General features: G+C 40.1%; 1 long non-coding RNA gene across 3 annotated transcripts in view; it reads right to left on the bottom strand.

The window, feature by feature from the left end:
- Positions 1–24,171, bottom strand: part of LOC129047538 (uncharacterized) — a 165,002-nt gene that overhangs the window by 103,159 nt on the left and 37,672 nt on the right. For all 3 annotated transcript variants that reach the window (XR_008509284.2, XR_010141300.1, XR_008509283.2), the window contains exon 2: positions 23,274–23,372. This is a non-coding gene — a long non-coding RNA (uncharacterized LOC129047538). The remainder of the gene's footprint in view (positions 1–23,273; positions 23,373–24,171) is intronic.

The raw sequence follows: 24,171 nt of genomic DNA, 5'->3' as shown, positions 1-24,171 counted from the left end.
CAACATGGTGAAACCCTGTCTCTACTAAAAATACAAAAATTAGCTGGGCATGGTGGTACATGCCCATAGTACCAGCTACTCGGAAGGCTGAGGCAGGAGACTCACTTGAACCCAGGAGGCAGAAGTTGCAGTGAGCCAGGATTGCACCACTGCACTCCAGCCTGTCGACAGAACGAGACTCAGTCTCAAAAAAAAAAACTGTTCCACCTCAGATCTTTTCATGCACAGTTCACAATAGGGTTCACGGTCCTATGAGAATCTGACAGGAGGCAGAGCTCAGGCTGTGATGCTCGCTGTCCCACCTCCCCACTCACTGTGCAGCCCAGCTCCTAACAGGCCACAGACTCTTACCGGTCTTTGGCCAGGGATTGGGGACCTCTGGTCTAACACAAACCTCAGGTAGTTACCATCAGAATTAAACTGAAATGTAGGACACTCAGCTGTGTTCAGAGGGTTGGAGAACTGGTTGTTAGTATTAAAAAAAAAACCTCACATATTTGATGTCAGAAGTGTTGTGAGTAGGAACAATTTAGACGACTGAATTAATCTGCATAGCCTCAAAGTATGGCCCCACAAGATGTTTATTAATTACAAAGGAAAAATTTAAATTAAAATTTGAATCATGACAGTGGAGAAAGCTGGCCGATACCCCCTTAACCGAGTGATCAAAGTTTACCTCAACAGTAAAAAGATGTATTGACATTATGTACCTTCCTCCGACACAATGCACTGAGAAGGTCATAACATCATTTCTGTGGTGAGGTCCTCCCCACAATCTCCTTCACACTAATGCAGTGAGTTTGGGACTATCTTTTCTGCCTTTTCTTGGAAAAGAATTCATTTAGCCACTATTACTCCTTTCTCATAGGGATACCTGTGGATGACGTGGAAGCTGAAATAACTTTAATTTAGCTGACTGTGTCAACGATCATCGAGTAATAGAATCATGTTGATGCAAAATAAGCCACTCATTCTATTTGGGGAAAAAATTCAATTAACAACAGAATCATGTAGAGCCACCCCGTGGTTATGGAGATTTAGTGATTCATTGCAACCGAAAATTGCCTGTGGTGGTGGCAATGCTATTTCCCTCTTATTGTTGCTTTGTCGGTACCCAGCAACCATGCCTAGTTTCCACCCATTACAAAGCAAAATGAAACAAAAATCACCAGGGGTTAAAGGACCTAAATTGGATTATACTCACACCATTTTGGAAACAAGATTTTACTGGTACTTGCAGTCAACTGAATAAATATCCTTATATTAGCTTATGGCTCATTAGAATTCCAATGGCGACTGTTTTTATTTACATGTGTCTGCCTCTGAATAAATGGGGAAAGGGCAGAATGATACAAGGTTTTAAGACAGGCCAGTAATCCCAGCACTTTGGGAGGCCAATGCAGGCAGATCGCCTTGCTTGAGCCCAGGAGTTCGAGACCAGCCTGGGCAACACGGCGAAACACCCTCTCTACAAAAAAATGCAAAACTTAGCCGGGAACGGTGGCCCACATCTGTGGTCCCAGCTATGGGGGAGCCTCAGGTTGGGGGATTGCTTGAGCCTGGGCGTTCTGGGCTGCAATGAGCTGTGACCGTGCCACTGCACTCCAGCCTTGGCCACAGAGCAAGACCCTATCTCAAGAAGAAAAAGAAAAGAAAAACAAAAATAAAAAAGAAAGACAGGCTAGGCACAGTAGCTTCTGCTTGTAATCCTAGCATTTTGAGAGGCCAAGGCAGGAAGACTGCTTGAGACCAGGAGTTTGAGACAAGCTGGGGCAATATAGCAAAATCCTATCTCTACCAAAAAAAAAAAATAATTAATTAAAATAAAAAAGATGAAATGGACATTCTGTTCAGTAAATCAGAGTTCTGGCATGGAGCTAGATTGTGGGTAACACTGAAATTACACAGATACTTATTTAACATTATTTATTTGCAAAATTATCTACCGAGGCTATAAACTTCTGGTTTTCAAACTGTGTTTTGCATCAGAACCAGGGGCAAAAAATACAAATGCTACTGCTCCTCCTCAGACATTCTGAGTCAGAATCTCTAGGAGTGAGACTCAGGAATCTATTTTTAACACCATTCCCCAGTAATCCAGTAAACAATCGGCTTGAAGAATACTACTTTAAATGTTCACCAGTCTCATTCCAAGCTACCTATGATGATACAAGTGTAGACAAATATAAAAAGACAAAATTCACCCCTGGAGATTAAACAAGGGTCAGCCAAATATGGTCCATGGACCAAATCTGGCTCATCACTTATTTTCTTATATAAAATATTTTAATAGGAATACAGGTATGCCCACGGATTTAGGAATTGTCTATAGTTACTTTTTTACTAAAAGAGCAGAGCTAAGTAGTTGTGACAGACACCATATGGGCCTGCAAAGCCTAAAATATTTACTATGCGGTCCTTTGCAGAAAAAGCTTGCCAACCTCTGGCATAAATAGATGCCACAGTCTGAAGGATCAGGAAAATGGGTAAACTAAGATAGGCTGGTAGAGTAGTTGGTCATTTACAAATTCTCAGCTCCTTTCCTTGGATTTTAATCTCAGATCTGGCACATACTAGAATGACTTAACCTTCTCAGACTGCAGTTTTATCTGTAAAAATGAGAAGGATTAGAGTAAATAAAACTACACTTAAAAGCATTGCAACCTTTGTACTAGGTAAAAGGAAGAAAGGTGAATGAATCATTGTTTTTTCCCTCTAGTTGCTCAAACTTGATCCGTAGGTTCTATTTTATCTTTAGTTTAAGAGGTTATTTAGTGATTAGGATTGTGCGTACTGGAGTGAGGCCTAGGACTCTGTTGAAAATTTGATTCTGCTACTTACTAGCAATGTAATCTTGAGAGAATCCTTAATGCTCTTTAGGGTATTCACGAAAGCGGAGGTAATATCTATCAAAATGTCATGGTTAGGTTAAATTAGATAATGCAGATAAAGTATTTAATACAATGCAGGTCCATCAATTTGGCTGCTTCTAGTGTTATTCACAGTTGAGCATTTGCTTATTAGTGGAGGCAGCACTGGTTGGGGCTGGACAATTCTTTGTGCAAACCTGCCCAGAGCTTCTAGCATCTTTGCCCACTAAATACCAATGGATAAACAAAATGTGGTCTATTCATACAACAGACTGTCATTCAGTTCTGAAAAGGAAGGAAATCCGGTACACGCTATGAAATAGATGAACCTAGAAGATAGTATACTAAATGAAATAAGCCAGTCACAAAAAGACAAATACTATATAATTGATTACACTTAAAGTGGGTATCTAGAGTAGTCAAATTTGTAGAAAAAAGAAAGTACAATGGTGGTTTCCAGGGATTGGAGTAAAGGGAAAATTGTAAATGTTGTTTAGCAGGTACAGAGTTTAACTTTTACAGGATGAAAATGTTCTGGAGATTGGTTGCACAACAATGTTAATATGTTTAACACTACTGAATTGTACATTTAAAAATAGTAAAGATGGCAAATTTTAGGTTAGGTGTATTTTACCACAATTTTTTTTTTTTTTTTTTTTTTTGAGACAGATTTTCACTCTCACCCAGGCTGGAGTACAGTGATGTGATCATGGTTCATTGCAGCCTCCTGGGCTCAAGCAATCCTCCCACCTTAGCCTCCTGATTAACTAGAACTATAGAACGGCCCCACCACCAAATTTTTAAAAAATTTCTTGTAGAGATGGGGTCTCACTATGTTGCCCATGTTGGTCTTCAACTCCCAGACTCAAGGGATCCCCTGGCCTCAGCCTCTCAAAATGCTGGTATTACAGGCGTCAGCTATCATGGCTGGTCCACAATTTTTTTTTTGTTTTTTGAGACGGAGTCGCTCCGTCGCCCAGGCTGGAGTGCAGTGGCGCGATCTGGGCTCTCTGCAAGCTCCGCCTCCCGGGTTCACGCCATTCTCCTGCCTCAGCCTCCTGAGGAGCTGGGACTACAGGTGCCCGCCACCACGCCCGGATAATTTTTTGTATTTTTAGTACAGACGGGGTTTCACCGTGTTAGCCAGGATGGTCTTGATCTCCTGACCTCATGATCCGCCCTCCTCGGCCTCCTGAAGTGCTGGGATTACAGGCATGAGCCACTGTGCTTGGCAGGTCCACAATTGTTTTCAAAAAGCTTTTTTTCAATCATAAAATCATAAAAGGATATTATGCTTTTTTCCAGATTGCTTGCTAAAAGTCTTTACATTTTTCACTCCACTTTGAAGAGGCTGAAACTGGCTTCTTTGCTATCTGTGAGGTTTGTGTGTCAAAGTCCAGACAAAACTCCAATCAATATAAAAATACGCTCCTATATGTTGTTGTTTAAAAGTAAAACAAGTGAAGATTTTCATAACAGACTACTATGCAAATTTGTTGGTTATATTGTGCCAACTACAAAAAAATTAATTATTTGTTCACTATAAGAATTAGTGGCTTGTTAGGGGAACATCACACACCGGAGCCTGTCATGGGGTGGGGAGGGATAGCATTAGGAGATATACCTAATGTAAATGACGAGTTAATGGGTGCAGCACACCAACATGGCACATGTATACATATGTAACAAACCTGCATGTTGTGCACATGTACCCTAGAACTTCAAGTATAATAATAAAAAAAAGAATTAGTGGCTTGTTGAAATTACAATACAAATATAAATTGTTTTAAATATAAAATACAGGCAATCATAATTACTAGTCTCCTTTTAAGTCCCAATTTCACCAGTTTTTCACTACTGATTGTTAAATATTGGTCTTGTTCTGAATGGATTTGTTTAAATGGCCTTTTCCACTCTAAATCTTCCTTGGGTAACAAAGAACTCCTTCAATTATTTCTTCTCTCCAGAAGACCTCCAGCTACCTAGCTTGAGACCTGAGCAATCTAAGTTTTCCAGGACACGTCCCAGAACATGTTTACTGCAAATGTTTCTCTGTTGATTCAAATTCAATGTTAAAAAGTCTAACTTATCATTGACCCTCTAAAAGTTACTTTCCTATTTCTCAATGTCATCATCTATGCCATACCAGCCACAATGAGATTACTGGTGTCTTATCATTCTGTCTACTTCATTTGCTCATCCTTCCTTTAGTTTCCAAATTCTTCTGACTTTTCTCCTAAAATGTTATCTTTCCCCTGTCCTTTCTTCTCCACTCCCTCAGTAATTCCCTTAGTTCTACGTCCTTACCACTCTTGTCCAGATGGGCACAATAATGTTCTTCCTCTCCTCACTCCTTGTGGGTATTTTTTTTTCTTTTTTTTTGAGACAGAGTCTTACTCTGTTGCCAGGCTGAAGTGCAGTGGCGCGATCTCAGCTCACTGCCACCTCTGCCTCCCGGGTTCAAGCGATTCTTCTGCCTCAGCCTCCCAAGTAGCTGGGACTATAGGTGCAGGCCACCATGCCCAGCTAATTTTTGTATTTTTAGTAGAGACAGGGTTTCACAATGTTGGCCAGGATGATCTAGATCTCTTGACCTCATGATCCGCCTACCTCAGACTGCCAGAGTGCTGGGATTCCAGGCGTGAGCCAGCGCATCTGGCCCTTTTTTTTTCTACTCTAATTCTACAAGGTTAATTTTTGTAAAATGTAGGTCTGCTCCAGGCCAAAAATTTTATTATATATATGATTATATATCTTGTTTTTTATATGTGTGTATATGTATCTTGTTTTATATCTATAAAATACATCTTGTTTTATAATTATACATCTTGTTATATATAATACATCTTATTTTATATATATAAAACATATATATACATATACATATATAGAGATAATTTTTTTTTTTTTTTAGAGACAGAGTCTTTCTCTGTCACCCAGGTCAGAGCAGAGTGGCATGATCATAACTCACTTCTTCCTCAAACTCCTGGGCTCAAGTGCACTTCCCACCTCAGCCTCCTGAGTAACTGGAACTACAGACATGCCACCATGCCCAACTAACTTTTTCTAATTTTTTTAGAGATGGGGTCTTGCTATGTTGCCCAGGCTGGTCTCGAACTCTTGACCTCAAGTGGTACCCCAGTCTCAAAGTGCTGGGATTATAGGTGAGAGCCTTTGCACCCAGCCCCAGGCCAAACATTTTACTCACTCTCCCTCAGACATACTTTTCAGCTCCTGTCTTTTGGCTTTGCACAATTCCTTCTTGCTGGAATTACCTCCTCCATGATTTCTACCTCTCCAAATCCTGATCAGATCTCAGTAATAATTTGAAGCCTTTCTTGATGAGCTCAAGCCTAAGTGCTCTCTCCCTGGGAACACATTTTTCCTACATCCCTCAGAAGGGAATTATCCATGCATGAAAACACTAGCTGCTTATAGCATGGGATCCAGAGGTAAGAGACCTGGATGCTTCTTAATAGCGTAATCTTGAGTAAAGCTCTCAATGGGTATAATGACTACAAATTGTTGCTATTTAGGGTGCCTACCATAGGCTAAGCATTTTATATTTATGAAAAATAGCCATCATTTATTATTTCTTAGGTTCCAGGTCCTTAATAAACTATATCAATCAATCCATACAAAAACTCTGTAAGGTGGGTGGTATCAGTAGCCCTATATTTCAGATAAGAAAACTAAGGCAGAGAGAATATTTATAACTAAACAAAGAAAGTTGTAACTAATAAGTTGTAGACGTAGGATTCAAACTCGGACAGTCTAGCTCCTGAATCTACATTCTTAAGTATTACCCTCTATTATATTATGCTATTGAATCCTACAGTAACTCTATAAGATGTGTGTGTATCTGTGTGCATGTGTGTTTGTGTGTGTGTGTGTTTTCCTTGTTGAAGATAAGAAAAAAGGAAATTCAAAGAGGTTAAGAAATACCCTAAATCATGGATGTGGTGAGTGGTAATGTTAAACTTTATACCCAAGTCCATCAGGCTCCATTAGACATTATCTTTATTATGCTGTGTTTCTGAGATTAACATGACTACTTCAAAGGTTACTGTGGAAATTAAATAAAATCGTGCACATGGTTTATAAATGCTAATATACTATACTAAATGTTGGGTTGAGCTTTGCATGAACGTATTTTTATCTTGCCACCATGCCTATTAGCTTTAGACAAATGGTCTCCAAACTTTGATCTCATACTTTCATTGGCCTTTTTATTGGTTTGGAAATGAGTAATTTATATGTATATTAAATGTATGCATTACTGTAGTAATAATTCTTGATTCTGTCACTTATTAGCTAGTTGGTCTTATGTTTGTTTCTTAAACTCTGTATGCTTCATTTTGCTGATCTGTTAAATAAGGAGACCAGTATAATCATCATTATGTGTTACGAGAATTAAAATAATTACTATATGTAAAGCATTTAAAACAGTGCCTGTGCATAGTCATGTGGTGTCTTAGTAATAAATAAAAAAAGGAAATAAATGAAACAGTGTCTGGTATACAGTAAAATGTATAAAGTGTCACATATAATTATTGATTGTGTCATTATAAAACGTATCAAAAATAAAATGTTTTGAACTTAATTTTTTCATTTTAGTTTATTATTAATAATATAAAACTTCTTTGCTTTAACTAAAAATATTAATTTTAGCAAGAGAGACATGATTCAGTATGCTTTACTGTCTTTAAATATCTGGAAACAACATTTTGTGATAAAATGATTTGAGAGCCTATTTCCAAATGCATTTTTATTTTTGTAATTTTAATGACTGCCATAGTTAAAAACATACTTTACAAAGAAGCGCAGGTCCATATGGAAAAAGCATATCCACATACAAGTTATCATATTAGCTTTGATTATTAAATATCATCCCTACTTTTTGGCCCTATTTACCAGTAATTCCAAGTTTTATGTTGATATTTGACCAATAAGTTTCCATATTATGTAATGTAAATCATTTTGCAAATTAATAGCAGGTATTTAATAATTTTTTTATAAATTGTTTCAAAACCTACTTATTCATTTGACAGGTTTTTAAACAGAAAATTTAGTTTCAAAGACTTAGTGTTGAAATATTAGAATTCTATAAGTAATATATAGCAGTTATAGTCTCAGGGAGAAAATCTCATAATGATAAATATATTTAAACATTTCAAAATTTTTAAAAGCATGAGTTTTCTTCAAAATACTGTTCTTTATTTATTATCAAAAATATTAACTAAAGGGATCAAGTAAATGGATATATATTATTTTTTTAAATTCTGCTAAGTAATATATCACCAATAGCCATTGACTGTTTTCTCACAATGTGGCTGAAAAAGTGTTCAAACCAGGAAGAGAGGCATCTTGTTCTTCCATTTCTTTGTTATTATCTGCAGCTTGAATTATTAGTATTATCTTAACCTGAAGTTTCTTTGCAGGAAATATTTTTTAATGACTTGTGTATTTTAAGAGGATTAGTTTAGTTAAAATCAGCAATATAGTGTACAAATCCATTTTACTAAACAAATCCACCAAACTGTCTCATGCCAACAGTGCCACCACGTGGTCAGCAAAGACTAGCATGATGTGTGTTTTTGTCATACACAGCTGCTTTCCTCTTCTGTTTACCATGGTCTTTTACTGTTTACTTCAGTTAAACATAAACATATTAACATACACACACACATCCTTTTAAACTCCATTTATTTTGTTTCAGTCTTATATTACTGATAAATGTTCCTTTTCCCTACTCCTTTTTCTCATGAACTTAAAAATTAATCATTTTTATAAGCACAAGGATAGTATTAGTCATTTGTCTGAAAACCTCCATGTTTTCTTTGTTTCTTTGTACTTTGTTTTTTTGTTGTTGTTGTTTTGAGACAGGGTCTTTCTCTGCAGCCTCCAACTCCTGGGCTGAAGCAATCTCCCCACCCTAGCATCCAGAGTATCTGAGACTACAGGCCTGTGATACCACTTCTAATTTTTTTTTTTTTTTTTTTTTTTTTTTTTAGTAGAGTCAAAGTGTTGCTATGCTGCCCACGCTGGTCTTTAACTCCTTGAGCTCAAGCCTCAGCCTCCCAAAGTGCTGGGATTACAGGTGTGAGCCACCGTGCCCAGCTGGAATTATACAGTTTTATCTAAAATCAGACACAATGAGTGCCCGTATTCTCAAAAGCTTTTGTAAATGTTTAGACATCGTCAGAATTACTATTTTTTACTTAAACTTCTATCTATATATTCATCCTCTGCTAATTATATTTATTGGATTCAAGCATTTGGCTGGGCTCAGTGGCTCATGCTTGTAATCCTAGCACTTTGGGAGGCTGACAGGAGCAGAACACTTGAGGCCAGGAGTTTGAGAACAGCCTGGTTAACATGGTGAAACCTCATCTCTACTAAAAATACAAAAGTTAGCCAGGTGTGGTGGGGGGTGCCTATAATCCCAGCTACTTGGGAGATTGAGGCATGAGAATCACTTGAACCCGGGAGATGGAGGTTGCAGTGAGCTGAGATCATGCCACTGTACTCCAGCCTGGGTGACAGAGCAAGACTTTGTTTAAAAAAAAAAAAAAAAAAAAAAAACCATTAGCATTCAAAAGCAGGTTTTGACTTTAATTTTTTATTCAATTTTAATGTTGCTTTATTTCAGGAGGTTCCAGTTCTTGGTAAGATGGGATGAGCATAGTCTACCCTGTCTCTTGCACTGACAGCTTTCACTGAAGCTATGAAACCTGGACAGAACATGCTAGCTGCATGGAACAGCTACTTGAGGACTCTGAAAAATAAATAGTAAGAAGATTGGGAAGGCACCTGAAAGTTTAAAGTACCACCAAACCTGTGATGAATTTTTATTTTTTTCTCTTCTGGTATTCTCTAGCCTGAAAGCCATAAAGGAGCACCAGAACACCCAGAGAGCTCCGGGGGAAACCCTTTTTTTGCCTCAAGGTGTGAAAGGCAAACTCCTAACATTCATGTAAGAGAGTGAGTAATTCCCTCCCTTTCTTTCATTCTTTCTGTTTTCTCACACCATGATCCCCAAGCAATTCCACAGCAGTAATGGCAGAGGCCTCCAATAGGGGCCCCGCTGGAGGGGGAGGGTCCTGGGGGTATCTTCCTTTCTGATCAGTGGAGCTATAATTCCAAAGAGGTGAAGTGACTCTCCCTTAATTTTTATTTTTTCTTTATCCTCCCAGCAGTTAGCTCTGGATATGTGTAGCAGAGTGGGAAAACTAAAGCCTCCACTCTCTAGCAGAAGAAACCAAAAAGAGACTCCCATGGAACAAGTACCAGCAGATTGCAAAAAGAGGGGATATCAAGAAAGAAACCCCATAAAGTTGCTTATGAACTCTGTGGCTTACCTCAAATTTACGTATGCATGGGTCTGGCCCTAATCAACATACCAACAAGTTTAAGAACTAGACATGTAGACAGACATTGCCCAAGTCACAAGCCCTAAGTGAGGCACATATGAGACAGATATGATTCTAACTGTGAAGCCTTTAGAAATGAAACTGACATCAGAACTATAGCCCACCGGCTGGGTACCGTGGCTCACACTTGTAACCCCAACACTTTGGAAGGCCAAGGCAGGCAGATCACCTGAGGTCAGGAGTTTGAGGCCAGCTTGGCCAACATGGCAAAACTCCATCTCTACAAAAAAAGAAAAAAAAAAAAAGTGGCCAGGTGTGGTAGCACAATCCCTGTAATCTCAGCTACTTGGAAGGCTGAGGCAGAAGAATTGCTTGAACCCAGGAGGTAGAGGTTGCAGTGAGCCGAGAGAGCTTCACTACACTCCAGCCTGGGCAACACAGTGAGACAGTCTTCAAAAAAAGAACTACAGCCCACAGAAGCCAGGTTAAAATTTGTAGCCTGAACCTAACCAGGTCAGCTACCTGCTAAGACAAAAATACCTGTGTTTTCAATAGGAGTTGAATAAGACCAAGAGTCTTATAACAGTCAAAATGTGCAGGACACAATGCAAAATTACTCAGCACATGAAGAACCAGGAAAATCTCAATTTACATAAGAAAAAACACTCAACAGATAGCAACATCAAGATGACACAGTGTTATGGGCTGAATTGTGCTCCCCCAAAATTTGTATGTTGAAGGGCTAGTCACACAAAATTCAACTGTATTTGGAGATACGACCTTTGAAAAAGTAATTGAGTTAAAATGAGTCATTAGGGTGATCTCTAATCTAATACGGATAGTGTCCTTATAAAAGAGGAGATTAAAGGACCCACAAAAAGGGATACCAAGGATGCACCCACAAAGAAAAGACCATGTGAAGACACAGAAAGATGACAGCCACCTGCAAACCAACGAAAGAGGTCCCAGGAGAAAGAAAACCTGCTAACATTTTAAATTTCTGTTGTTTAAGCCACCATGTCGGTGGCCTTATAATATCAGTGTGTATTACTGTGCTTGGATTTTCCAACAAATCTCAAAGTAGCTATTCTATGAATGCCATAACAAGTAATAGTAAATATTCTTGAAACAACTGGGAAGAGAAAATCTCAACAAAGAACTAAATGATATATAGAAAAATAAGATTAAAATTTTAGAAATAAAAAATACAAATAAACACAAAATAAATAAATAAACTTACTAATTGAGCACAATAGCAGATTGGAAAAGAGAAAAAATTATTACTGAACCAAAAGGCAGATCAATAGAAAACATCCCATCCAAAGAACAAAGAGGAAAAAAAATTGAACAAAAATTAACAGAACCTCATGGACCTGTGGGGCAATAAAAAGGATTGAAAATTAAGATCACTGGAATCCCATAAAAAGAGAAAGAAGAGTACGGTGTTGAAAACATATTTAAAGAAACAATCACTAAAATCTTCCCAAGTTTAGCAAGAGATTAAAACTATAGGTCCAAGAAGTTAAGTAAAACTCAAACAGAATAAATGCCAAAAAAAATCCACACCCAGGCAATCAAACTGCTGAAAACTAATGACAAAAAAATAAAGAAATAAAGCAGAGAGGCTGGGTGCTGTGGCTCACACCTGTAATTCCAGTGCTTTGGGAGGCCAAGGCAGGCAGATCACCTGAGGTCAGGTGTTAGAGACCAGCCTGGCCAACATGGTGAAACCCCGTCTCTACTAAAAATACAAAAATTAGTCGGTCATGGTGGCAGGTGCCTGTAATTCCAGCTACTCAGGAGGCTGAGGCAGGAGAATTGCTTGAACCCAGGAGGCAGAGGTTGCAGTGAACCAAGATCATGCCACTGTACTCCAGCCTGGGCAACAGTAGGAGACTCCATCTCAAAAAAAAAAAAAAAAGAAAGAAAGACAGAAAAGAATGAAAGCAGAGAGAAATAATGCATTATCTATGGGGGAACAACTTGAATGACAGATTTCTTATCAGAAGCCTTAAAAGATAGAAAGCCTGGAGTTCTTACAAATAACACAGAAGCACAAACCATTTTTAAAACTGATTAACTGACTGGGCTTTGTGGCTCACACCTGTAATCCCAGCACTCTGGGAGGCTAAGGTGGGAGGGTTGCTTGAGCCTAGGAGTTCGAGACCAACCTAGGCAACATGGCAAGACCTAACCTCTACAGAAAACTTTTTAAAAAATTAGCCTGTGATATGGTCTCACCGTGTCCCCACCCAGATCTCATCTTGAATTCCCACGTGTTGTGGGAGGAACCCAGTGGGAGGTAATTGAATCATGGGGGCAGGTCCTTCCTGTGCTGTTCTCATGATAGTAAGTATCACAGATCTGATGGTTAGTGTAAGGGGGAGTTTCCCTGCACAAGCTCTCTCTTCTCTTGTCTGCCATCATGTGAGACTTGGCTTTCACCTTCTGCCATGATTGTGAGGCCTCCCCAGCCACGTGGAACTGTAAGTCCATTAAAACTCTTTGTTTTGTAAATTGTCCAGTCTCCGGTATATCTTTATCAGCAATGAGAAAACAGACTAATACAGCCAGGCATGGTGGTGTGCACCTGTAAACTCAGCTACTCATGTGGTTGAGGCAGGACGATGTCTTGAGCCCAGGAGTTGGAGGCAGCAGTGAACTGTGATCATATCACTGCACTCCAACTTGGGTGACAGAACAAGACCCAATCTCAGAAAATAAATAAATAAAACAAAATAAACTGGACTTCATTAAAATTAAATTCTTTTGCTCTGTGAAAGACATTATTAAGTGAAAAGACAAGCTATGGACTAGGAGAAAATATCTTCTAATTACATATCTGACAAAAAACTTATTATGTATACATAATGACCTCTCTAAACTCAAGAGCAAGAAAACAAAAACCCAATCTGAAAATGGGCAAATGAACAGACACTTGCTTACAGAAGATACGGGGATAGAAAATATGCATGTGAAAAGATGTTCTACATAATTAACCATTAGAAAAATGCAATTTAAAAGCATAAGATTCCACTACATATGTATTAGAATAGCTAAAATAAAAAGTACTAGTAGAACGAAGTGATAGTGAGGATTTGGAGCAATTGAAACTCTTGCATATTGCTGGTCGGAATAGAAAATGATATAGCCAGTTTCTAAATCAGCTTGGCAGTTTCTTATAACGTTAAACATACAAGTATCATATGATACCATTTCTACTGCTGGGCATTTCCCCTTTGAGAAAGGAAAACTTGTATTCACTCAAAAATCTGTACATGAACATTTATTGCAGCTCTATTTCCAATTGCCAAAAACTGGAAATAACTCCAACGTCCTTCTGAAACCAGCTTAACTGTCCCATAGAACTGACATTTGCAGCTTTTTGAATAAACATAGAAATTGACACTTCTGGTCTTAAAACTTGAAAGTTAAATTTGTCTTATCATCTAAGTTTCTTCCTCAGAAAACCAGACCTCAAACAAGAAACTGAGGCACTGAAACTCACCGTATCACTGCATCCAGACAATGAGATGCCAGACCCCTTATGTATCATGTTGTCATTGTTGTTGTTTTATTTTGTAGAGGTGGGGTCTCGTTGTGTCACCAGAGCTGGTCTTGAATTCCTGGCCTCAAGTGATCCTCTCACCTTGGCCTCTCAAAGTGTTAGCATTACAGGTGTGAGCCACTGCACCTTCTTCACATGATTCTCTTAGCCTTCCCTATTTCCTGTTAATCAACTTTCTTCGTTATTCCCCCAATTCATGTTTACCATCTCCTCTTCCTTATCCCTCCTTAATTCCTGTTTTCTCATATTTAACAACATTCCTTCTCCTACATAGAAACCCCTGATTTTAGCTGACTGGGGAGATGGACTTGAGACTCAACTCCGGTATCTTTGGCTGCAGCACCCGAATAAAGCCTTCTTCCCTGGTAACACTCTTTGTCCCAGTGACTAGCTTCCTGTGCACTGAGAAATGAGACCTAGACAAACCCCTGGTATTTTGGTAATACTTCATTGGTAAGTGGAAAAACAAACTGTGGTATGTCCATACAATGGAATACAACACAACATTAAAAAAGAACAAACTATTGATACATGCAACAATTTGGATATATCTCAAAGGAATTAGGCTAAGTGGGGGGAAAAGCCAACCTCAAAAGATTCCATTTTATATAACATTCTTGAAATGTCAAAATAATAGTGATAGAGAACAGATTGCCAGGGTTTAGAATGGGTGCAGGGCATCTGACTGTAAAGAAGTATCAGGATAGTTTTAGGAGTGCTGTAGCTGTTCTGTGTCCTAATTGTGAAAAGCATACATGTGTTAAGATTCATAGAATCATATACCAAAAAGTTAATTTTTCTGTACAGTAATTTTAAAAAATTAATAAATAAAAATACATTATTCTGCTTTATACAATTATTTATTTGATAACATTATTACTTTTCCAAAAATTTGAATTGCCAGATATCAGGTACCCTGTTGGAGAAATGACCCTTTGGCAACTTGCCTAGAAATCTAAATTTCAGGGAAAAAAAAAAATGTATCTTCAGTTCCCATCATTACTTGACAGTGAAGGATGACTTGATTGAGAAGTCAAAGAAGAAAGATGGGGGCCTAGTCCGGGCTAACATGAAGTAGGGTGGAGGAAGCTGTGTGCAAAGCCAAGCTGTAGAAACAGGCCCAGCCAAAGTGAGTGAGTGTGGTCCTTCCAAGAAGAAAGGAATAACTTCCTAAGAGGGAAAACACCAGGCCCAAAGGGAGTTTGAGCTTTTAATCAACAGCTTATTTACCTTAGAGGATCTTTAAAAACTATTTTTTCTTTTTGTGTTTTGAGATAGAGTCTTGCTCTATTGCCCAGGGTAGAGTGCAATGGCACAGTCTTGGCTCACTACAAGCTCTGCCTCCCTGATTCAAGCGATTCTCATTCCTCAGCCTCCCGAGTAGCTGGGATTACAGGTGCCCACCACCATGCTCAGCTAATTTTTGTATTTTTAGTAGAGATGGGGTTTCACCATGTTGACCAGGCTGGTCTCGGACTCCTGACCTCAAGTGATCTGCCTGCTCAGCCTCCCAAAGTGCTTGAATTACAGGCATGAGCCACTGCACCCAGCCAAAAAACTGTTTTTTTTAAAAAAGGAAGAGATTGATCTTTTTAGTTACCAAATTTTTGTTCTACTACTCCACCACACTCCTCAGCATCAGTGGTTAAGAGGGTACCAGAGCAAGATGGAATAAATTCTAAAAACAGCACTTTTTTTTTTTTTACTACCGATATAGATATAGATAGATTGTACATACAGATTATATATACACAAATATTTGTACATGTATACATATATATATTTATATCCCCAAAATATATACTACATTTATAATAAAAGTTGACATTTATTAAGAGTTTGTCATGGCTTTAAAATATGCCTGTAAATTCTTTGACACTCTTCCACTCAAATAGTAGAACCTAAATCCCTTCATTTTGAATGTAGGCTGATCCTAGTGACTTAGTGACTCACTTTCAACAAAAAGAATGTGGCAGAGTTGATGTTATGAGAAATCAGAGATTAGGTCATAAAAAGGACTCAGCAGCCGGGTGCGGTGGCTCATGCCTGTAATCCCAGCACTTTGGGAGGCTGAGGTGGGCGGATCATGAGGTCGGGAGATCAAGACCATCCTGGCTAACATGGTGAAACCCCGTCTCTACTAAAAAATACAAAAAAAATTAGCCGGGCATGGTGGTGGGCGCCTGTAGTCCCAGCTACTCGGGAGGCTGAGGCAGGAGAATGGCAGGAACCCGAGAGGTGGAGCTTGCAGTGAACCGAGATCGCACCACTGCACCCCAGCCTGGGCAACAGAGCCAGACTCCATCTCGAAAAAAGAAAAGGATTCAGCATCTCTCTCTCTCTCTCTCTCTCATTGCTCTGTCTGGGGTACAACAGCTGTCAAACCATGAGGACATCCATTCAGCCCTATGGAGAGGCCCACATAAAGAGAAATCAGGTCTACCACCAACAGCCAGCACCATGTAGAGTGGGCCATGTGAGAGGGCCACCTTCAACGTGGATGCTCCAGCTGCCATCAAGCCTTCAAATACTTGTAGGTCCAGCCAATATCTTACTGCAAACTCATGAGAAACTCCAAGCCTAAACAGCCCAGCAAAGCTACTCTTGAATTCCTGAGTCATGGAAACTGAAGGATAATAGATTATTACTGCTCTAAGCTACTAAGTTATGCAGCATTAGATAAGTAAGTAACACAAAGGCTATATGCGTCAGGCTTCAAATACATTGTGAAATTTAGCTCTCATAAAGTAGAGCATCTCATTTTACAGATAAGCAGCCTGCTTCCTGGAAGTATTGAAAAATTTACCACATGGTCATGGAGTTAATTCACAGTCATGCAGAAATTCAACCTCCGGACATGCCATATAGATCATGTGACTGGATGTCAGGCACTGGGAACATGGTCATGGGAACTTTGGGAGTCATGGGAGTGTTTATCAGAGGGAGAGGTTGCTGAGCAGGAGATGGGAAAACAACATCAAGTTCAGCTAGAAGAAATGAAAACGATAAATTAGCAAATTCAGTAGAAACTCTATGTACAAATAAGGCTTAACTGGAAGGTAAGGAGTGAGATTCTAGGCAAAGAGAAAAGCAAAACAAGGTGAGAGAAAGACAAAAGTATGGAATGGTTTGTGTTCTTTTAATCACAAGCAAGTGGGTAACCAAGAACACAATAGGAATGAGCCAAAGTGGAGTAAGTCATTTGTCAAAGCCATACTGCTCATTTTCTATTACTGGTTACCCTGGTAATAGAACCCTCACTTTATGGTAATGAAATTTAAATGAGAATATCACATGCAAATGAAGTAACGTATTTTTTTTTGGGGGGTGTACTGATGTTCACATTTATCTAGTTAGCTCCACTTTCTCAGGAATTCTAGGTACAATTTGGGAGGAGTTTTGTTGCAGAAAAAGAATGATACCATGAAAGAGAAGATAAAGAATACGGCTTATTCTATTAGCTTGGCCACCCAGAAAGATCTTCTAGGTACCATTGATGTGTTTATTTTCCCCATAACCCTGGTAGGAGTCAGTGTTAAATAATGAATCTTGCAATTTTTCTTGTCTGGCCCATTCTGACCTCATTGCTTAAAGGAACCCTATAAGTCAGGGCTGCAGCCAGGCCAACTGATCACTTCCCCAGGGCCCTCGGTAAGGGGTCAGAGCCCTATATATGCTCACTGCTTGGACAGCTCTGCCTACTGTGGCCATTTCTGCATAGACATAGGCTGCCCAGAGAGACTGTATCAGTTTCCTAGGGCTGCTATAACAAACCATCACAAACTAATTACCTTAAACCAACAGAAATTTATTATCGTGTAGTTCTGAAGGCTAGAAGTCCAAAACCAAGGTGTTGGCAAGGCCATGCTCTCTCTCTGAAGGCTCATGTGGGGAGATCCCTCCTTGGTTCTTCCTAGCTTCTGGTTGCTTTCTGGAAATCCTTGGCAATCCTTGGCTTGCAACTGCTACGCTTCAATCTCTGTGTCCTGTGTCATACACCCATCTTCTCTTTGTGTGTCTACATGCCTTCTTATAAGGATACCAGCCATATTAGATTACAGCCCACCCTAATGACCTTATCTTAACTTCATTACATCTGCAAGGATCCTTTTAAAGAATAAGATCACATTCTGAGGTACTGTGGGCGAGAATTTCAAAATAAGAATATTTTGGAGGGTGTAATGGTTAATTTTATGTGTCAACTTGACTGGGTTAAGGGATGGCTAGATAGCTGGTAAAACATTATTTCTGAGTGTGTCTGTGAGGATGTTTCCAGAAGAGACTAGTATTTGAGTAAAAATGCTGAGTAAAAATATCCACTCTCACTAATGTGGGCAGGCATTATCCAATCCATTGAGGGCCTGAATAGAACAAAAAGGTGAAAGAAGGGTGAATTATCTCTCTCTCTCTGAGCTGGGACATGCACCTTCTTCTGCTCTTGAACAGTGTAGCTCCTAGTTCTCTGGCATTTGAGCTTGGATTTAATACCATCAGCTTTCCTGGTTTTCCAGCTTGCAGACAGCATATAGTGGGACTTCTTGGCTTCCATAATTGCATGAGCCAAATCATATATATATAGTAGGAGAGCCCAGAGTCAACAGAGATAGCAGAAATGGGCAAAAGAAGACATGACCCCAAAACAAACCACTTGCAGTCCTCACAATGCCACAGTTAATCTAAGAGATAAGATGCTGGGCTAAAAGTGTGAAGACTTGGCTTTCCGTTACTCTGCTGCAGACTGTGTGTGAGCTTTCTGTGTTGTCCACCTGAGCACCTAGCAGTGACCTTCAAATGAGTGTCCCTTCAACACACAGTAGCTCATGGGTCACTTGTGCTTTGGTGAGCCATTCTCTCTGCTCAGCACTTTCATCAACACAAGAGACAACTACTCCCTAGATAAGCTCTGGCTCCAAGATATATCTTCTAGGACCCCATAATCACATCTGCAACTCAACCTTCAGGGTAAAGAATGGGCAAAAGAAACATATGAATACATTCACAAATACGTGGGGACAAGATAAATGTGTGAACATGTCCACAAATACTTGGAGGCAATCTGGAAATGGCATGAAACACTCCACGGCCCATAATTCAGTTTCATAATCATATCCAGCAGCCAACTACTTGGAGACAATCTGGAAATAGCACACATCACTCCTGGTCACATTCCACGGTCCAGAATTCAGATGCATGGTCACGCCCCAGCAGGCAAGGAGGGTGAGAAATGAGGTTTCTAGCTGTGTAGCCATGTGTCCAGCTAAAAATCTGGGTTTCTATTCTTTAAAAAAATCTATTATTTTAAGAAATTAAATTCTATTATTAAAAGGGGAGAATGGATTTTGGTGGAAAACTTGTCTCTCCCATACTCTGTACATATTTTGTTAAAATGCTAACTTTTTTCTTTGTGGTCATCCTGAAAACACTACTTTATAACATTTGCATAGTTCTCAGCCACGTAGTTGTATAAAAGTTTATATCATCATTTTCCTATTGTTGGACATTTATAATATTCATTTTTCACATTATAAGTATGCCTTAAAGAAGAAACACACTCATCTTCGTGCACGTCTCTGTTAATCTCCTTATGGGAATCTCTTAAAAGGCTTTTTTGAGAGTCCATGACCAGGTCTGTGATACGGGGACCACATTAGCCTGAAGGACTGCTGTTCCAGGTCTCTCTTTGAGAGAAGTGAAACTTTCATGATCTTGGTGCATTCTGACCATCTTTCCAAGCCATTCTGCTTTGGCCAGTTCCTCTAGGCCCTAGGCTGGATATCAGAGGCAGGGTACTTGGGAGATAATTTTTTTTATAGCCAGATGTGATATTAGTAGAAGCATGCCATTACTGGATGTTTTCAGAGGTTTGACCTGAGGGTTTGCCTTGAAATTGTGTCCCAAGCATCTCCAGGTTATGTGTATGTATGGTTTTTACTCATTAACTCTATTTGCACACCTATTTACAACTTGCAAGATACTTAACCACACATGATGTCATTGGCTGTATCCAACAGTGAGTTTTCTAAAACACAAATCTGATACTACCAGTTTCATGGCTTAAACCCTTTGAAATATCCACACACCTGCAGATGAAAGTCCAAATTCATTAACATAATTCATAAGTCTCCATGACTGCCATACCAATTAGCTTACTACTGCAAACAAACAAACACCCCACCACTCCCACCCCACACACAAAAGCTTCATGGATTAAAATAATAGCCTTTTATTTAGCTCATAATACCATAAATCAGCAATTTAGGCTGGGTTCAGCTGGGCAGTTCTTACGCTAAGCTCAGCTGGGCTCACTTGTGCATCCATGGTCAATTGCAGGTCAGCTAGGCAACTCTATTTCTGAAAACAGCTGAGTGTAGGCTGGGATGACCAAGAAACTGAGGCAAATGTCTCTCACCATCCAGCAGGCCACCTTGGACTTATAAAAATGTCAGTGTCAGGTTGAAAGAGTAGCAAGAAGCTCCCATGGGAAAGCATTTTTCTTTTCTTTTTCTTTTTTTTTTTTTTTTGAGACAGTCTCACTCTGTCACCCAGGCTGGAGTGCAGTGGCACGATCTCAGCTCACTGCAACCTCCACCTCCTGGGTTCAAGCGAGTCTCCTGCCTCAGTCTCCCGAGTAGCTGGGACTACAGGCATGCACCACATGCCCAGCTAATTTTTGCATTTTTAGTAGAGACAGGGTTTCACCATGTTGGCCAGGATGGTCTCGAACTCTTGACCTCATGATCCACCTGTCTCGGCCTCCCAAAGTGCTAGGATTACAGCCATGAGCCACCGTGCCTGGCCTTCATTTTTTTTTTTTTTTTTTTTTTTTTGAGACAGAGTCTCACTTTGTTGCCCAGGCTGGAGTGCAATGGTACCATCTTGGCTCACTGCAACCTCCACCTCCCGGGTTCAAGTGATTCTCCTGCCTCAGCCTCCTGAGTAGCTGGGACTGCAGGAGTGCACCACCATGCCTGGCTAATTTTTGCATTTTCAGTAGAAATGGGGTTTCGCCATGTTGGCCAGGTTGGTCTTGAACCCCTGACTTCAGGTGATCTGCCTGCCTCAGCCTCCCAAACTGCTGGGATTACAGGCATGAGCCACCTCACCCAGCCTGCAAACATTTTTCAAGTGTCCTCTTGCATTATGTTTGCTAATTTCTCAATGGCCAGAGCGAGTCCTATAGCCAACTCAGATTGAAGGGATGAAACAAGAAAGCAGACTTTCCCTGATGATGAAAGGGGAAAAAAAATGTGGCTATTTTTGCCATTTACAATGACTTCTTTCTCCAGTAGCATCTCCTTGTGTCTCCACCTTCACCTCCAACACTCTGCTCCAACTAAACAGAACTGCTTACAGCTCCCCCACCCTATCTTGTTCTTTCAGGCCTCCAGGCTTTTGCCCACTCTAAAGCCTTGCCTGCTAGGTTTCTATCACTATTCAGCTCCAAGTAAGTACCATTCTAGACATCCCTTCCTCCAGGAAGCCTTGCTTCTCTCACCTCTAGCAGGGCTGGTATTCCTCCTCTGTGTTCTTTTCCTTCCCCTTATAGCCCATACCATGCTCTATTACAAATGTCTGTTTTCTTGTCAATTTTTCCAAAAAGACTGTAAGGTTCTTGAGAGCAATACTTGTTTCCTATTGCATACTTGGTACCTAGTGCCATACAATAGGAGCAAATAGCTATTTGTTGGTCAACTGAAGAACTGTGCACGAGGGAGTGAAAGCAACAGAGGTAAGAAAACCTTTTGCAAATCGACAGGCACCACATACATCACAGTAATGGAAACTTAGAGTAAGAAGGAACTTTTTATCTTATCCATGCATAATTCCTTGGAAGAACATGGTTAAAAATTTCCTCTCAGTTCATTGGTCACAGCTGTAGATACGGAAAACAACTCATGCCCTCATAGAGCTCATTCTATTTCCAAACTCTTTTTAGGCTTAATACTCTCTTTCTTCACTGAACCCAAATCTTCCCAGTACCTTACATCTATCCCAAGACCTGCTGTCTGGAGCCTCAACATTAAAGTGCAATCCTTTTTCTTCACACATCAGGCCTTCTCACACCAAATCCAACACCTATCCCTCTTAGCGTGTGTCTTCACAGCCCTCACCACCCGGGTGGCCTTCTTATGGCCACACCCAGTGTGTCTTTGTTTCTCTTGGAAATAAGATCGGGAGCTGGACAGAATATTCCCTCAGGCTTGAGAGATGAGCTTCTCAGTAAACTAGCAGTCAAGACTGTAATGGCACCAGCAAAACTTACTGCTGAGAATTGCAGCTCCCACTGCAATGGAACTCAGCCATGAATCACACCATTAATATAACTTTTCTAAAAAGGTTAAACTCTACACAGGCATTAATATGAGGAAAATTCCACATGAGTCTTTTTACCTGTTCTTATCATTTGTATCCACGTCAAGGCCCCCAAAAAGCTCAACATTGCTAGATTTCAAATATCTCTAGCAAAAAATAGCAAGAGATACTGAGGTGTATTTCATCATGAATAGACCATACACTTTGGAATGAATCAAAACTGCATTGGAGAGCTAGTTCCAAAACGTACTAAGCACGTGCATTAGGAAAGGAGTTAACCTCTTTAGGGCAGGCAGTTCCTCATCAGCCTCCAGAGCTACTGTTAGGACTACACTGGTCTAACACGAGCTGACACTTAAATTTCAAGCTTGTCATGTGTCAAGCTGAGTACTTATACAATGCTATGCATTTTAACATGCACCTACCTTTATGAAGAAAATTCCATTAATATGCATATGTTATATTATATAAGAGGACATGGAGGCTCTGAATTTTGAAGTTATTTGCTCAACATCACAGAGCTAGCAGGTAGCAATGCTCCAAATTTTGAAGTTATTTGCCCAGCATCACAGAACTAGCAGGTAGCAATGCTCCAAATTTTGAAGTTATTTGCTCAACATCATAGAACTAGCAAGTAGCAACGCTGGGCCATGAACCCAAGTCTCTAGCTCCAGACCATGGGCACCCGGTGAACCCTCTAGAAAAGTTGGTACTTACATTCCTACCTTGAAAAGTAGAGACACGAGTGATTCCTAAATTACCCATGTTACTAAATGGTGACTAATATGAGCTGCCACGGTTCTGTGGCCGCAGGGCTTACACAGTCACTATGATCTGCAGTAAAGGCCTGGCAAGAATAGTGGGCTCAGTACAACACTGCCAATCTCTTGGGGATTAGCAGCGCTGCCCAATTTTGCTGCTATATTAGCTCACTTTCCCAGAGATACATTAGAAAGCAGGAAATATTTAAAAAAAAAAAAAAAAAAGAAAGAAAAGAAGAAAACCTACCCCAATGTGTCATTTTGCTAACAGCCTTAACTTTGCAACAAATAAAGACTGCAAATGGGAAGAAAATGCATAAAATGAAAATAAGCTGAGTGAATCATGGCACGTGGTTTGTAGAGTATATAAATATTCATGTTAAATTACCTTTTCCTCCAACTCCATGGTTCTCCTGTGTGCACTTAGGGCTGACTGGTTTCAGTAGGCCTTAGTTACCTACACAAACGCGGTGACTTTTGTGAGAGCCTGAGGAGTAAATAATGACTATTATTAGCACAAGCCTGAATAATGTCTAATCCCACTGAAAGCCCCCGGACACTCAAGCACCCCTCTCCATTTGGCAAGGGAACAGTAATCCATCTCTTGGTCTTTCCCAGCCAACGGAAACTGAGCTGAGGGAGAAAAGAGAGGAGAAAATCCTTAATCTTAGCAACGGTGAGCTCTGGTATTTTAGCTGTGGAGCTTAAAGGGAAAAAAAAAAAAAAAAAAAAAAGCCTTGTTGAAAAGTTCAACTCTAGGTAACCAGGTTCTGAAAGCTTCTTTTGTATGACTGGGGAGGTGGGTTGTGTGGGCAAGGAGGAATGAGGGTCACTCCAGGGTTGCTTTGCCTGCCTGGCAGCAAGATCGTTCCCTTCCTGTTGAGGAGGAACAGGGCAGGGTTGCTAAGGACAGTCACAGCTCACAGCTCCACTGCATGGGAAGGCCGAAAGATAGGAGCTTGCTCGAGGCTTAGCTGGCTCGAGGGGCCAACTTTCCTTCCCTGATTCTGCTCTGGCCTCCCAGTGACCTTGGGTTACACTGCAGTCAAGTCCATTGCTGGTAACATTTATCTCACTCTTCTGTGCAGCCCTCAGCCGCTTCCACCCAATGCAACATTCTAAATGTGAGTTATTGGAATTTCCTTACATCAGCACAGAGAGATGTGCTGGCATCTTACTCCCCATGCAAACCCAGTTTATCTCTACCTAGGAAAAGGAGCATCAGCATGGGTGTAGTGTGGTGTGCATCTGATTGTAGGTTCTATCCGTGGTGAAGTAATTTTCCG

The sequence above is a fragment of the Pongo abelii genome, chromosome 7 (genome assembly GCF_028885655.2).
Source record: "Pongo abelii isolate AG06213 chromosome 7, NHGRI_mPonAbe1-v2.0_pri, whole genome shotgun sequence".
In the NCBI taxonomy this organism is placed as follows: domain Eukaryota; kingdom Metazoa; phylum Chordata; class Mammalia; order Primates; family Hominidae; genus Pongo; species Pongo abelii.
This window is presented reverse-complemented; position numbering and strand designations above follow the sequence as displayed.